This window comes from Papaver somniferum, chromosome 5 (assembly GCF_003573695.1).
Source record: "Papaver somniferum cultivar HN1 chromosome 5, ASM357369v1, whole genome shotgun sequence".
Lineage (NCBI taxonomy): Eukaryota > Viridiplantae > Streptophyta > Magnoliopsida > Ranunculales > Papaveraceae > Papaver > Papaver somniferum.
The window spans coordinates 166,554,267-166,569,753 of NC_039362.1; positions in this window are offsets into that span (position 1 = coordinate 166,554,267).

Below are 15,487 nucleotides of genomic sequence, written 5' to 3' on the forward strand. Positions count from 1 at the left end.
GATCAACCAGAAACAATGGGAGAACCCGTACCCTCAAGGATTATATGTACCCAACTAGAGCCAGTCAACCTTCTTGTATTTTGCTGCCCGAGGCTAATGGCCATTATGAGCTGAAATCAAGCACAATACAGATGCTTCCTATTTTTAGAGGTGTTGAGAATGAAAACCCGTACCACCACGTGAGAGAATTCGAGGAAATTTGTGGAACTCTGCGTTTCACTCAAATGACCGACGAAACCCTGAAGTTAAGGCTTTTTCCTTTCTCCCTGAAAGATAAGGCAAAGGCCTGGCTCTATGCTTTACAGCCTCAATCCATCATGACATGGGATGACCTCACAAAGGAGTTTTTCAAAAAGTTTTTCCCGAACCACAAGACTGCGACAATTCGTCAAAGTCTGAATAGCTTTGTGCAATTAGAAGGTGAGACCTTAGCTAGATACCTGGAGAGATTCAATGAATTATTGCTCCAATGTCCCCATCATGGTTTTGAAAAATGGAGACTTGTGCAAATTTTGTATGAAGGTCTAGATGTGTCCACCCGAACAACGGTTGAGTCGATGTGTAATGGTCTATTCGTAGATAAAACTGCTGACGCGTCTTGGGACTTCTTGATTGAAGTAGCTGAAAAGACGCAACAGTGGGAATCCATCCGTGAAACCAGAAAGACTACATCCGAAGCAAAGGCTTTTAGGATTGAAGCGGATTTTGAGGGTAGAGCAAACATGGCATCAATAGTTAGGAGATTAGAAGAGTTAGAACTACATAAAAATTCAAAACCTTCCACCACTACTCTCCGAGAACATGTCGCTTCGTCTGTTTGTGCTGCTTGTAACGACCCCAACCATCAATTCCAAAATTGTCCAGATTTGCTTGCAGTCCAGGAGTCTAGGCTTGAACAGGCACATGCCATGTTTCAAAACCAGAGCATAACCCTTATTCACAGACCTACAATCCAGGATGGAGAAACCACCCTAACTTTTCATGGTCAAAAGGACCCACTCAAGGAGGACCATCTCAACCCAATCAGAGCTATCAAAACAATCAGGGATATCAGAACAATCAAGGTTATCAACACCCGAGAAACCCTCAACAACAATCAAACTCTCAACAACAATCATATCCTCAACACAATACCGACAAGAGATTATCCACCTAGAGGAAATGTTCCAGAGTTTGATGCAAAGTCAGAAAAATCTAGATCAAAAGATGGATCAAATATGTGAGAGAGAAAAGGGTAAACTTCCGAGCCAACCCCAACAAAATCCAAAGAGGATATTTCAAACAGGCACAACATCCTGCACTGAAACCTCACCTGATCAAATCCATGCCATTACCACCCTCCGAAGTGGTAAAGTCATCGAGAACAACGTAGGCGAACCTAATGATCTGATACAAATTCCACGTTGTCTCCACAACCCCAGAAAACCAAAGAATCTGAGCAAGTTGGAAAATCTGACAATTCTACTGCTGTGAATGTCCCTTTGCCAACTCATCTTCCTGTTGCCCATTTCCTCAAAGATTGATCTATCAACAGAAAAGTACCCATTACAATGAGATGTTAGATCTGTTCAAGAGAGTCAACATCAACATTCCTTTTCTTGAAGCAATCAAGCAAATCCCTGCTTATGCCAAATTCCTCAAAGACTTGTGCACTCAAAAGCGCAAGCTCAATGTGCAAAAACGTGCTTTCTTAGCTGAGCAGGTGAGTTCCATCATTCTGAACAAAACTCCACCCAAGTTTAGGGATCCAGGATGTCCAACAATTTCTTGCACTATAGGAGAACACACGGTCAATAAAGCGTTATTAGACCTAGGTGCAAGTGTTAACCTACTGCCATATTCTGTTTATGAGGTTGGGTCTTGGGGAGTTGAAACCAACATCCATTCACCCCCCAACCAACATCATCACTCTACAACTGGCAGACCGATCTGTCAAGATTCCTCGTGGAGTGGTCGAAGATGTTTTGATCAAGGTTGACAAATTCTATTTTCCCGTAGACTTCATTGTCTTAGACACTCAACCTGTACAAAACCCAGACTGTCACATTCCTGTCATCTTAGGACGTCCTTTCTTGGCTACGTCCAACGCGATCATAACTGTCGGAATGGAGTGTTAAAACTGTCTTTTGGTAACATGACGGTAGAATTGAATGTGTTCGATATTAGTCAACAACCTGTGAATCTTGATGATGATGATGTGCATGAAGTTAATATGATTGAAGGATTAATGCAAGATTCGTTGACTAACATTCTATCCGTGACCCCTTTCAAGCATGTATGGAGAACTTTAACCCTGATTCTATGATGATGCATACTGTAGTGACGTCCTATCTCTGCTCGAATCTGTACCTCAAATGGACGTCACTGAAAGGAAATATGAAGTGGAACACCCCTATTCTCTGATTCCAAGCTTATTCCATCCATTGTTGAGCCACCCAAGCTTGAATTGAAAACATTGCCTAGTACGTTGAAGTACGCATTCCTAGGTTCTTCTGATACTTTACCTGTCATTATTTCATCATGTTTAGACACGGAACAGGAAAGTAAGCTTTTAGAAGTACTTAAGGAACACAAAGAGGCCTTAGGATGGACCATCTCAGATCTCAAAGGAATTAGTCCCACCATTTGCATGCACCACATTAACCTTGAAGAGAATGCCAAACCATCGAGGGAAATGCAAAGGAGACTTAATCCTAACATGAGAGATGTAGTCAAAGGAGAGATCCTGAAACTACTTGATGCAGGTATCATATACCCAATTCCCGATAGCAAATGGGTTAGTCCCATTCAAGTTGTGCCTAAGAAGTCAGGCATTACTGTTGTTCAGAACGACAAGAATGAATTAGTCCCTACTCGTACAATCCAGGATGGCGAGTATGCATCGACTACAGGAAGTTGAACACAGTAACAAGGAAGGATCACTTCCCGCTCCCTTTCATTGACCAAATGCTAGAACGTGTGTCTGGACACAGTCACTACTGTTTTCTAGATGGCTTTTCCGGTTATAACCAAATTCACATTGCTCCGGAAGATCAGGAAAAAACTACATTCACGTGTCCATTTGGGACGTTTGCTTATAGACGTATGCCCTTCGGGTTGTGTAATGCACCTGCTACTTTTCAGCGTTGCATGATGAGCATTTTTTCTGACATGATAGATAGTTTTCTCGAGATCTTTATGGATGATTTCTCTGTTTTTGGTTCCTCGTTTGACGAATGTTTGAAGCATCTTGCCCTCGTGATATCCAGATGTAAAGAAAAGAACCTTGTTCTAAATTGGGAAAAATGCCATTTTATGGTGAATTCAGGAATAGTTCTAGGACACATCATCTCAGAAAAGGAATTGAAGTGGATAAAGCTAAAGTTGACCTCATTCAACATCTACCACAACCTTGCTCTGTGAAGGAGATCAGATCATTTCTAGGTCATGCTGGTTTTTACCGGCGATTCATCAAAGATTTCAGCAAAATCTCCAGACCTCTGTGCAGTCTTCTCTCCAAAGATGTTGCCTTCAATTTCATGATGCTTGTGTGAAGGCATGGGAGGAATTAAAAACCCTTCTCACCACCGCTCCTATAGTCCGACCACCCGATTGGAAGCTTCCGTTCGAACTTATGTGTGATGCCTCTGATTATGCTGTTGGTGCTGTTTTAGGACAGCGAGTTGATAGACTACCATATGTGATATACTATGCTAGCAAAACCCTTAATGATGCCCAACTCAATTATTCAACTACCGAGAAGGAATTGCTTGCCGTCGTTTTCGCATTAGACAAGTTTAGATCTTATCTGATAGGGTCTAAGATCATCATATACACAGACCATGCGGCTTTGAAGTATCTTCTTTCCAAGAAGGATGCTAAAGCTCGCCTTATTCGATGGATACTCTTATTACAGGAATTCGATCTCGAAATCCGTGATAAGAAAGGTTGTGAGAATGTGGTTGCTGATCATTTGTCTAGATTAACTTTAGAGTCTATTGATGATTGAGCTGATTAGAGAATCATTCCCAGATGAACAGCTGATGTCTATCTCAGACCTTCCTTGGTTTGCTGATATTGTTAACTACCTCGCTACAGGTAGGATGCCCTCACGTTGGTCGAGACAAGACCGCTCTAAATTCCTGGCTGAAGTCAAACATTTCCTTTGGGATGACCCATATTTGTTTAAGTACTGTCCAGACCAAATCATTAGGAGATGTGTCCCCAACACTGAACAGAAAGATGTGATATCTTTCTGTCATGACCAAGCATGTGGAGGCCATTTCAGTGCCAAGAAAACTGCTGCAAAGATCTTGCAGTGTGGATTCTATTGGCCATCATTGTTCAAGGATTGCCATGATTATTGTGTTGCTTGTGAACGCTGTCAAAAGCTAGGAAGCATTTCGAGGAGAAACATGATGCCATTGAACCCCATTTTGATTGTGGAGATTTTTGATGTTTGGGGGATAGACTTCATGGGTCCATTTCCCATGTCTGACAGCAAGTTGTACATCCTAGTCGCAGTTGATTACGTTTCTAAGTGGGTAGAAGCCATAGCAACCAGAACAAATGACCACAAGGTGGTACTTTCATTTCTAAAGGAGAACATATTTTCACGTTTTGGTACCCCTAGAGCTATCATCAGTGACGGCGGTTCACATTTTCGTAACAAGTACTTTGAGTCTTTAGTACGCAAGTATGGCATAACTCACAAGGTTGCTACTCCGTACCACCCTCAGACTAGTGGACAAGTGGAAGTGTCTAATAGGGAAATTAAGCACATTCTGGAGAAGACGGTCAACCCGTCCAGGAAAGATTGGTCATTGAGATTGAATGATGCTTTGTGGGCCTATAGAACAGCTTATAAGACACCAATTGGCATGTCCCCCTATCGTCTAGTGTATGGAAAGCCGTGCCATCTACCTGTGGAATTAGAACATCGTGCCTACTGGGCAATCAAAGAGCTGAACTTTTCTCTGGACGAAGCTGGAATTCAACGGAAACTTCAACTCAACGAGTTGGAAGAATTGAGAAATGAGGCTTATGACAGTGCCAAGCTGTACAAGCAAAGATGAAGATATTTCATGATAAGCGTATTCTGCGCAAATCCTTCACTCCTGGTCAGAAAGTCTTGCTGTATGACTCCCGATTACATCTTTTTCCAGGAAAACTGCGTTCCAGATGGAAGGGTCCGTACCTAGTACGCACAGTTTTTCCTCATGGAGCTGTAGAGCTGGAGGATGTCTCCAACAAGAACGTTTTCAAAGTCAACGGGCAGAGATTAAAGCCATTCCTTGAGCCATTTCCACCCGACATTGAAACAACCAACCTGGAGGACCCAGTCTATGTGGACTAAACTGGTCCACTCTTTCCCTAAATAACCAAAAGTTTTCCAAATGTTTCCCTAAAAACCAAAATTTTCGTTTTCCCATCAAAACCAAATTTCCCAACAAAACCAAATTTTTTCCAAAAAGTCCAACCCATTAAAAACCAAATTTTCTTGTAGATAATGTGTTAGTTAAATTTCCTTTTGTATATATTTTGTGCTCATCCATTGTGACTGCTAATATGATGGATTTTTGCCTTGAATAACGGAGTTTTAATCGAGCTTCCGCCGTACAATCGGGTATTCTCTCTCCTTTTACTCTACTCAGCATGTTCCTCTTCATATATTGTTTTATAATTCTTTCCATATTTTGAAACATTGAGGACAATGTTTAGTTTAGGTTTGGGGGTATAGAGTAGATACCACGATAATATGCCATAATTGAAAACAAAACTCCATCTTTTTGAAAAAAATTGAAAAAATTCCAAAAAAATTGAAAAATCAAAATTCAAAAAAAATTAAAAAATGAAAAATCATAAAAATGGAGCTCATTTACCTTGAAATGTTGACTCTTGTGCAAATATGTATTTTTATTAGGAGTCTTAGTCTAGATATTTAGGCACCCTGATTCTAGCACAATTCACATAGTGATAAGAAATTTGCACGCGCACGATCTACAAATACATGTATGGCCTCGATCTTCAAGGTGTTTGATAGGAAGTTACGATTGCCAATCACTTTAGAATACTGAACGAAACTGGACTAGCTTGTTCTTTGGTTGGTTGGGATAGAAGGTGGAGGTTACATTAAGAAAGACAACCATCGAATTTAACTGGGTGCATCAAAAAGGGCTACCTCTTGCAATGTGTCATGTAATCTTTTGTTTCCTTTTGTATATGTATCAAAAGTGTTTCCTTGAAAAAAAAAAAAAAAAATACAAAAAAATACAAAAAAAAATCAAGTATTTATCAATTCCATCATCTCTTGTTCCAAAAATAAAAGAGAATAGTCAATGTAAATAAGAGTCATGTAAAGAAGAGTCATTTTGTTGTTGTTTTTGTAATAAGCAAGGAAGGGTGTATGCCATTGATGTACAACGCGAGTAATTGTGAAATACCTCCAACTCATTCACAATTCTCGTAAAGTCCGGACAGCTAGCTAGATTTCGACCTCAGTTCTTAGCCTGAGAAACTATCTCTTGGTGATTAGTAGTCATGACTTCAGATCTTTCTTTACACATGTGTAGATACACTTTACACTCTTATCACATGTCCTTATTTGTTATCAATGCTAGGATTGTGCCTTCGATAGCTAGATTGACATCTCCATTTTGCTGTGAGCTTAACTGTTTTGCACATGTCACATTTGATGGAATCTGAGCTTATATTTTGACCTAGAACTTTGTAGGTACGTTCTAAGCAAACCTTCACGAGACTTCAACTCGTCCACTAGGGACACTTAGTGGTTTAAAAGGCTTAGTGCATACGCTAAATGCATTCGAGAGACCAGCGACAGTGGTATAGTTAGGATTTCCTTAGTTTTGTTTTACTTGAGGACAAGTAAAATTCAGGTTTGGGGGTATTTGATGAGTGCCAAATATTGTATATATTTATCCCTTTTTGTTGGCATTTAACTCATCTTTTATGCATTAATTCTACATTTTATCCCATATTCTGTATTTTCATTGTTTTCAAGAATAAATATTTTTCTTACTTAATTTTGCATTTTTAGGTAATAAATAAAGATTGGATGAGTTGCGGAGCAAAAAGAGCAGAAAAGTGATGAAAAGCCGGGAGAAATCACGCAAGGAAGCCGCGAAGAATGGTGCGCACAACCTCATTTTCTACACACAAAAACGCCTCCGTTCTCAGCCATCAGATCAGTTCTCAGAAGCATCCGACGGTCGCTCCTTCATAGAGCATCAAAATCTGAAGTCTCTGCCAAGCACCACAGCGCTGAAATTCCAAGCCTTCAGCTTAGATGGTAGTTGAATCCAACGGTCGCTCCCTTGCTGTTCATCAACGTTTGATATCTCCGCCTTACACTACAACACCTAACCCCATCTAGAGCCGTTAACTTCGTTGTATCAAAAAATCTGACGGTCGCTACCAACCTCTTCAGGAGGAACCATCCGATCCACCTACCAGCTTCACATCCCACGGCCCATCTCACGAAACATCACCTCTTGATGGACCCGCCTCACACCCTAACGGCCGAGCACCTACACCCCAAACAAACGCACCCTTCCCCTTTCTCCATCGAACCCATCTCCTCCATCACCCCCCTCTGCAGAACCACCATACTCCGTACCACCACCATGTCTGTCTCCATCACCACCACCTCACCCCAAATCACTCCACTATTTTCTCCCCAACTCTACTCTACCTAAGCCCATCATCACCATCACGTACCATCTCTTTAGCATCACTAATTTCTCCAATTTCTCATCTCTCTGCTCACTGAAACCCTAGGTGAGAAATTGGGGATATAAGTGATGATTAAAGCAACAATTGGAGCTCGAGAGGAACGAGAAGAAGTAATTGGAGAGTGGGTCGACGAGATGGAGCGAGTATCTCATCAACAGTAGGTAAATCAATTTCACCAAACCCTAGTTCTACTGATTTTGGGGGAAAATTGGGGAAAACCCTAAATGGGTAATTGGGTATAAATTGATGTTATGTGAAGTGTGTAGGGGACACTGTATATCTCTCTGGACTAGCCAGTAGAGAATTGAGCAAAATTTTAATGAACTTCAAATTTCAGTGCTTATCAGTGAACAGTTGAATATTGCATATGTGTTTAGTTATCTCAAATGTTGCTAGTTATGCTTAAATTATCTCATATGATGAATGTATGTTGCTACATCATGGTTAGCATGAGCTAATCAGCATCAAGCCAAGGCTCAGTGAAGCCTTGTGCACTGTCAAGTGGCTAGAAGCTAGGATAGTTACTTCCTTGTATGTTTTGATTGAGCAATTGGGAGATACCAATGCTCATAGAGCCTGTGATTGGCTGTACTGTCAAAAGACAGCCAATGCTAGGGGCAGACTAGTGAGCAATTTGATATTCTTCCATTTCTAGATGTATGCTTAGGAACAAACATAACCTAGAAACATGTTATTTGATTAGGACACAAGGTGGATCCTAAGCCTTGGCTTACCCACCAATTCCCTCTCTGTAACTTGCATTTTCAGTCCTGTGTGCTTTCAACTCAGTTAGTTTTCTTGCCTTTTATTTTCTTGCACTTTGTAGCTTCTGTGCACTGAAGTCAGTGCACAACCCTGCCTCTGCCCTTGGCTTCCAAGCCTTGGTTCTTGTCTGTTTTTCATTACTTAGCCTGTTTCTTTATTGCTTTACCTTGCATCTTTGGTTCATGCCATTTCCCTTGCTTTGCTCACTGCCATAGTGCATTGTCACCATTGTTAGCCTAGGAAGACTTATTATATGCTCCTCTCCCTGTGGACAAACCCCCACTCATCACTATATTATAAATCTTGACCTTGTATACTTGCAAGTGTTTTGTGTGTTCTAATCTTCACAACAAAAACCTACAAAATTTTGTTTACTTATTTTTTGTAGCAATTCATTCTGTCTGATGAACTCCGGAGTTCATTCCTTCAAATGAACTCCTATTAAAACCTACAAAATTTTGTTTACTTATTTTTGTAGCAGTTCATTATGTCTGATGAACTCCTGAGTTCATTCCTTCAAACGAACACCAAATAAAACCAAACTAAATCACACATGAAAAACATAGTTCATTATGTAAAATGAACACAATACAAAACTTCATTATTATGACAAAAAATATAGTTCATTCTTTCAAATGAACACCTGATAAAACCTATATGGAAGCTGAGTTCATTCTCAAATGAACACCTGACAGAACCTATAAGAAATCAGAGTTCATTCGGCAGAATGAACACCTATCAAAAACTAACTAATCCATACCTAGAATTGGGTTCATTCTTTAAGATGAACACATAACAATTCAAGATCTAAAGCCATAGTTCATTCATTACATGAACACACACAAAAAATCCATATAAATCATCCATTCATCTTCATCAACAGAAGCAACAACAAAACATGATCTTCAACACAAGTTCATCTTCAACATGACTTCATTTTCATCACGGTTTCATCTTCAACAGCAGCATAAAAAAACATCAGCAACAAAAACATCATTGCCTCCAAAAAAAATCAACAACAACAACATCATGTAAACCTAGAAAAAAAATGAAACAATTATCTCCGTCTTTTGTGATTGCAGCGACATCAATAAAAACACTAATTCAATATATAAAAACACAATTCATTCTTGGAATGAACACAAAAACAAAACCTAATTAAAATCAAAACCTTCAATAGCCGCAGAAAAAGAATAATAGCAAAGAAAAAGAAAAAAACCTAATTCAATCTTCAATGGCAGACGATGAATCTTCAACAACAGCAGCATATGAGTTCGTCGTTATCGTCTTCATCATCTAAAACTGCAATAACAACAATACATATGAGCTCGTCGTAATCGTAGCAGCAGCAGATCGACATATCAAAATCAACATATCCAACAGTAGCAGCAGATTCGTATTCATCGTCTACAACTACCAAATCGTCATATCAAAATCACAGATCTAGCAGCAGATCGACATATCCAACAGCAGATCGACATATCCAACAGTAGCAGCAGATTCGTATTCATTGTTACAACAACAAGAAGAAAAAGAAGAAAATAAAAAAAGGTGCTCGTGGAGACGCCATTGTTACAACAGCAGGAAGAAAAGAAGAAAAAAAAGAAGAGAAAAACTAGATCTGCAAATGAAGATGAAAAAGAAAATAAATCTGAAAAATAAGAATTTTCTAGGTTTTTTTCTATATATATGGTCCCAAAAGGATATATATGTCCCTACAAGTTGACATTTACATCATCCATGACGTGATTCCAGGACCAAACCATAATTTATAAGACCAAACTGTAAAAAATACTTTAAAAATGAACTAAACAGACAGTGGACTGGGTCAACTGGACCAAACTCTCTCTAGTATATTATTTTTAGGACCTATTGATATTTCCTAAATCAATTATTCCTAATACTGTATTACGTTAGCGATAGCTGCTTCTGTGTCACATGCCTGTAGGGCTGCTCAGACCAAATGTTGACCCGCCATTTCGACCCCGCGAAATAAACCCCCGACTACTTGGTGAATTTGGTACGGGTGGTCTTTCAAATGCCCATCGTGGGGGTCTGGTATCATGGATCGATTGATCATGACAATGGCTGCAGATAAAGGAACAGTAATAATAATGATATTGGTCGAGATCGCAATGTAGGAATCATCCTACAGGCTCAAGCAATAATGTTCCAGGTAGGGCCTGTGTTTATTGTTTCAAGATATTTATAATGGATATAATAAATGGACCACTATGTCTACTCCACTTGATATTTATTTGATAGGGTGCTAGAGCAACTGCAATGGACGAGTAAACCCAAATATTTGGTCCAGTGGGCTGGCGCAGTGGTATGGACTATCGATCAAAATGTGATCAAAGAGTAAAAACCAGACCAAATTTGGTCGGCGACCAAGACCAAAATATAATCAGGCGTTTATATAATCTCTGCCTACACCACGGACGTTGATATAGTCTACGCCACTCATCAGGCACTCGTATAGTTAACGCCCAACGAACAGGCGTTGGTAAAATGTACGCCTGGATGGGGCGTTGGTTAAATGTACGCCCCGTCGGGCGTACGTAAAGTTAACGCGGGCAACAGGCGTTTATATTCTTAACGCCTGAAGAGAGGCGTTTATATAGTCAACGCCTAAAGTTTTAAAACTTTAGGAAATTTGTTTGGGGCGTTGTCTTTATCAACGCCCCATTTTTTTTTTTTTTTTGAACCCGGGCGAACGTATAATCTCCGTCCCACACAGGCGTTGCTATAGTTCACGCCCCATACCAGGCGTTATCTTTATCAGCGCCCCATACCAGGCGTTATCTTTATCAACGTCCCATGCCAGGCGTAATCTTTATCTACGCTGGACGATGAAGCGGACTTTATATCAACGCGCGACCAAATTTACTCGTCACCCGCTACGCCACAGGACGGACTAAACCCAAATTTGGTCTTTTTTTTTAGTCTTTGGTCTTTAGTTATACTCGCACCATTGTGGACGCTCTTAGGATATTTAATAACTTTAGTCCGATGTTTGATGCAGTCGATATTTAGTCATCCCGAATCTTTTTTTTTTTTAATAAAGAAACCAGGATCAACCCTGGATATGTATTACATTGTCTAATTCCCTACCTTCCTGCAGAAGATTTACCAACAAAGAGTTAATAAGTGGCTCATCTAACTGTGAATTGAGATTAAGCTCGAGACAGACTTCTGCTAACTTTCTTGCCATGAAATTTTCAAATTCTGGCACGAGACTGAGTTCCTTAAGACTTCTAATACATAAAATAAAGTTTATGTTTCTTCCTGCCTGTGTTGTATGGACGTTCTTTGCCGCTTCTCCTAGACAGTCTCTGACAGTTTCAAGGACTTTCACGTTGTCACCTTCAATCTCGACCTGCGGGAGGTTTAGTTGATGTGTCCACTGGATCGTCATGGAAGCCGCCTTCTCCTCTATTTCTTCCATTGTACTTGCTTCAACTGTTCTGCATCTTGCCTTGTAGATGTTTCCTGCATGATCATACACCATTAAACCTAGTCCTCCCTCCATTCCGGTACTACTAACCTTAAGAGATATGTTTATCATAACAGCTAATGAGTTTCGTTTTACGGGTTTACAGTTTTTTGTAATTTGAACACCAGGGTTCAGATTATCCTCCCTCCTACTCCTCCGACTGCAACTTACCATTCTGATGATATTAAAACCTATTCTCTGAGGGTTAGTCATCCCGAATCAAAATGGTTGGTTATCCAGGGATTATGCTTATCCCAAAATACGACACAAACCTGCATATTATTTTGAAATGGAGGTAATAACTAATAAGATTAACGCAATTCAGAGAAATTTTTGGTGGGGAAAACAGATCCAAGACTGAGGAGGTGCAGGCTGTGTGACCACACAGGGCCCATCTCTCCCGAGAGCCTTTTTTCCCAATCCAACAGTGTGTATTCTTATTGGTCGTTCTAAAGATAGAAAAAAAAAACACTTCAACCAATCGAAAGACTCGAACTCAAACACTTCAGCCGTCTGAGAGACTCGAACTCATGACTGATATTTTGGTGGTGAGCATTTGGGTGGTGATTAATCACCAATTCATCCACCAAGCTATTAAGTTGTCGTTGTGTTAGATCAGACACATATTAACTTAGGCGTAACCCGTGAACATATAACTTTTTCCTTATTTTTGTTAATAATTTCCTTTACGGTACATCAATAAAATAAAATAAAATATATACTAACGCTCCCGTTTGGTACAAGTCTTTCTTTAGTTAATTGCGTCAGTGTCTATAAATTTGCAAATATTTTGTTTACTATTCCTACAAAATATTCAACATTATAAAAGGCCTTATGAAAAAAATTCGCACAAGGATCTTCTAGACATAGGATCGGCTCTGGGGGAAAGATGCAGGAGGCAAAGGCTTCTGCCCAAAGGCCTGGTCAAATCTTTGTAAATTAATCATTAAAGGATGATTATGATTTAGGGATGCATGTAATTTTGACCTCGCAGTGTTAGCGAAAGTTGCGTGGAGATAATTAAGAAACCTAATTTCTTTTGGACAAAAACGATGGGTACAAATTATTTTAGGAACAAATCTCCATTTAGAACTAAACACTCAAGAAGGAGCTCTTGGACTTGGAACTGTATTAGGCAAGGGTTAGAGCTTGTTCAAAAATACAGTATATGGGAAGTAGGCAATTGTCAGAACATTAATATTTGAAACCATAAATGGATACCAGGGCTAGGAGACAATATTAGCAACCCCCGGTAACACTAACAATAGTCACTTAGTTTGGGTCTCAGATTTAACAAACCTAGAAACTTTCTCATGGAATCTTCCTTTACTCATATCTATTTTTCCAGCTGATATTGTGCATAAAATTAGTCAGATAAACCTCTTTTAAGATAAAGACCAAATTTTTAGGAAAGACCAAATCCGTTGGATGATAACTAGATCTGGGGACTTCACAGTTAAATCAATGTACTATAAATTGAATGAAACCGCACTCGACATTGTTAGCTTATTTATGCCAGAGTCGTTCTGGAAATCTTTATGGAGCCTAAACATCTCAGAGAGAATCAAGCTCTTTTTATGGAAGTGCTTACAAAATGCACTACCTACTAATGTTTAGGGATATTTTGATTTCGGATCCAAAAAAGTGACCACTGTTGTGTTTGGGTCCTACAAAATTTCAAATTAGGGTTTAGGTCCCAGGACCAAGGTTGACCGTTATGACAGTTAGGAAATTTGATTCCGTTAACACGTGAGCAACTCTTGGTGTTCAAAATCTATTAAAACACCTCCTTCTTAATCATCTTTCTTTTTCGTCGGAAACCATGGTGACTGCTGAGCTGTTTTGACGAATGCAATGATGACTATAGTGAGTACAATAAACTGATAAGAGTTAATTAAGAGAACTTCAGAAAAAGAAAGAGTTCGAGACTTTGGGTTGTGTATGCTTCCGAGATGATAGAAAAGAAGAGTCAACTGATGTCGCACAAATTTGTGATCAGAGAATGAAATCGAGTTCGAGACTTAATTCGGATATGTTCAAGTTATGAATTTGCAGGGAAGAACGAGCTATAAAAGGGGATAAACACACACCCAAAAATATCTTCATACAACAAAAGGCGCATAGAAGGTGTTCGAAAAAAAAAACAAGAGAAAAACATTACAAGTTCTACCACTACCATGCCTGTAATCCACTTGAATCGTTCTCAACTTCGCACTACATTGGTTGGTGACTAGGTATTTGGATTTATCCCATCCTTCATTACTGATTATGAGCACATATATTATATATAACTTATCGATTCAAACGAGAAAATCATCAGTTGAGGCTTTTGCTAATCTTTTAACAATTATCATTTGATTCAGTCACACTAAATTGTTAGTTGCATCAAGATTTCACCAAAAGTCAAACATTTCCAGGTGGATTATTTTGTACTTGGAAATTTATAGATTTTGTTTCATTTTCATGAACAAAATGACGATGAAGAATGAGGTTTTTTAAACTTTTGATAGATTTTTAAAACCACGTGTTGTTCACGTGTTAACGAAATCAAGTTATCCTAACTGTCAGGATAGTCCACTTTGGTCTTGGGACCAAACTCTAATTTGAAACTTTCTAGGACCAAGCCGCAACACTGGTCATTTTTTTGGTACCCAAAGTCAAAATATTTTTTAAACTTTTGGAAAGGATTAAAGATGTAATTCCTAATTGTACTATTGTAAAGTAGAACTCGAAACAACTGAACATCTTCCTTTTCACTATCCTTATGCTAAAGAAGTTTGGAACTCATCTCCTAACCCCGACTCTTTACCATTGGATAACTCTAAAACAATTTTAGATCTATGTAAAGAATGGACTGTCAACCCTAGAATAGATATATCAATTGAATTACTTCTCACTAAAATGTGGTTTATTTGGAAAGAAAGATGTGATAGGATTTTTGAAGATAAATCCAAATCTGCTATTAACCTAGCTGTGAAAATTCAGAGACACATAGATTTTTGTGCTACAAGAAAAATAAAAACTACCAAACCTAAACAGGAACAAAGGAAGAAAATATCTCATACATGGAAGGCTCCAAGTAAAGATACCCTAAAAATCAATATTGATGCAACATGGATTTCAAAGTTAGTACCAGCCAGTTATGATTTAATTTTGAGGATTGATGCAGGAAACTTTGAAGGAGGACGAGCATGCAATCAACAAGCTCGTCCCCACAAGAGGCAGAGGTTGTAGGACTGTTGCGGGAAGCAAGGTGGGCCAAAGAGAAGCAACTGCAAAATTTCAGTATAAAAGGGGACTATGAAAGTATTTTCAACTTATTTCATGGTCGTGGTTCATACATTTCTTGGCGTTCCAAAGCCTGCCTCAACGAGGCAAACGTAATAGATAATCTTTGTAATAATTCTTTGGGATTTCATTTTGTTCCTAGACTAGGAAACCAAGTTGCGGATACCTTAGCCAAGTTTGCTAGACCCTTAAATTCAATTGTAGAAT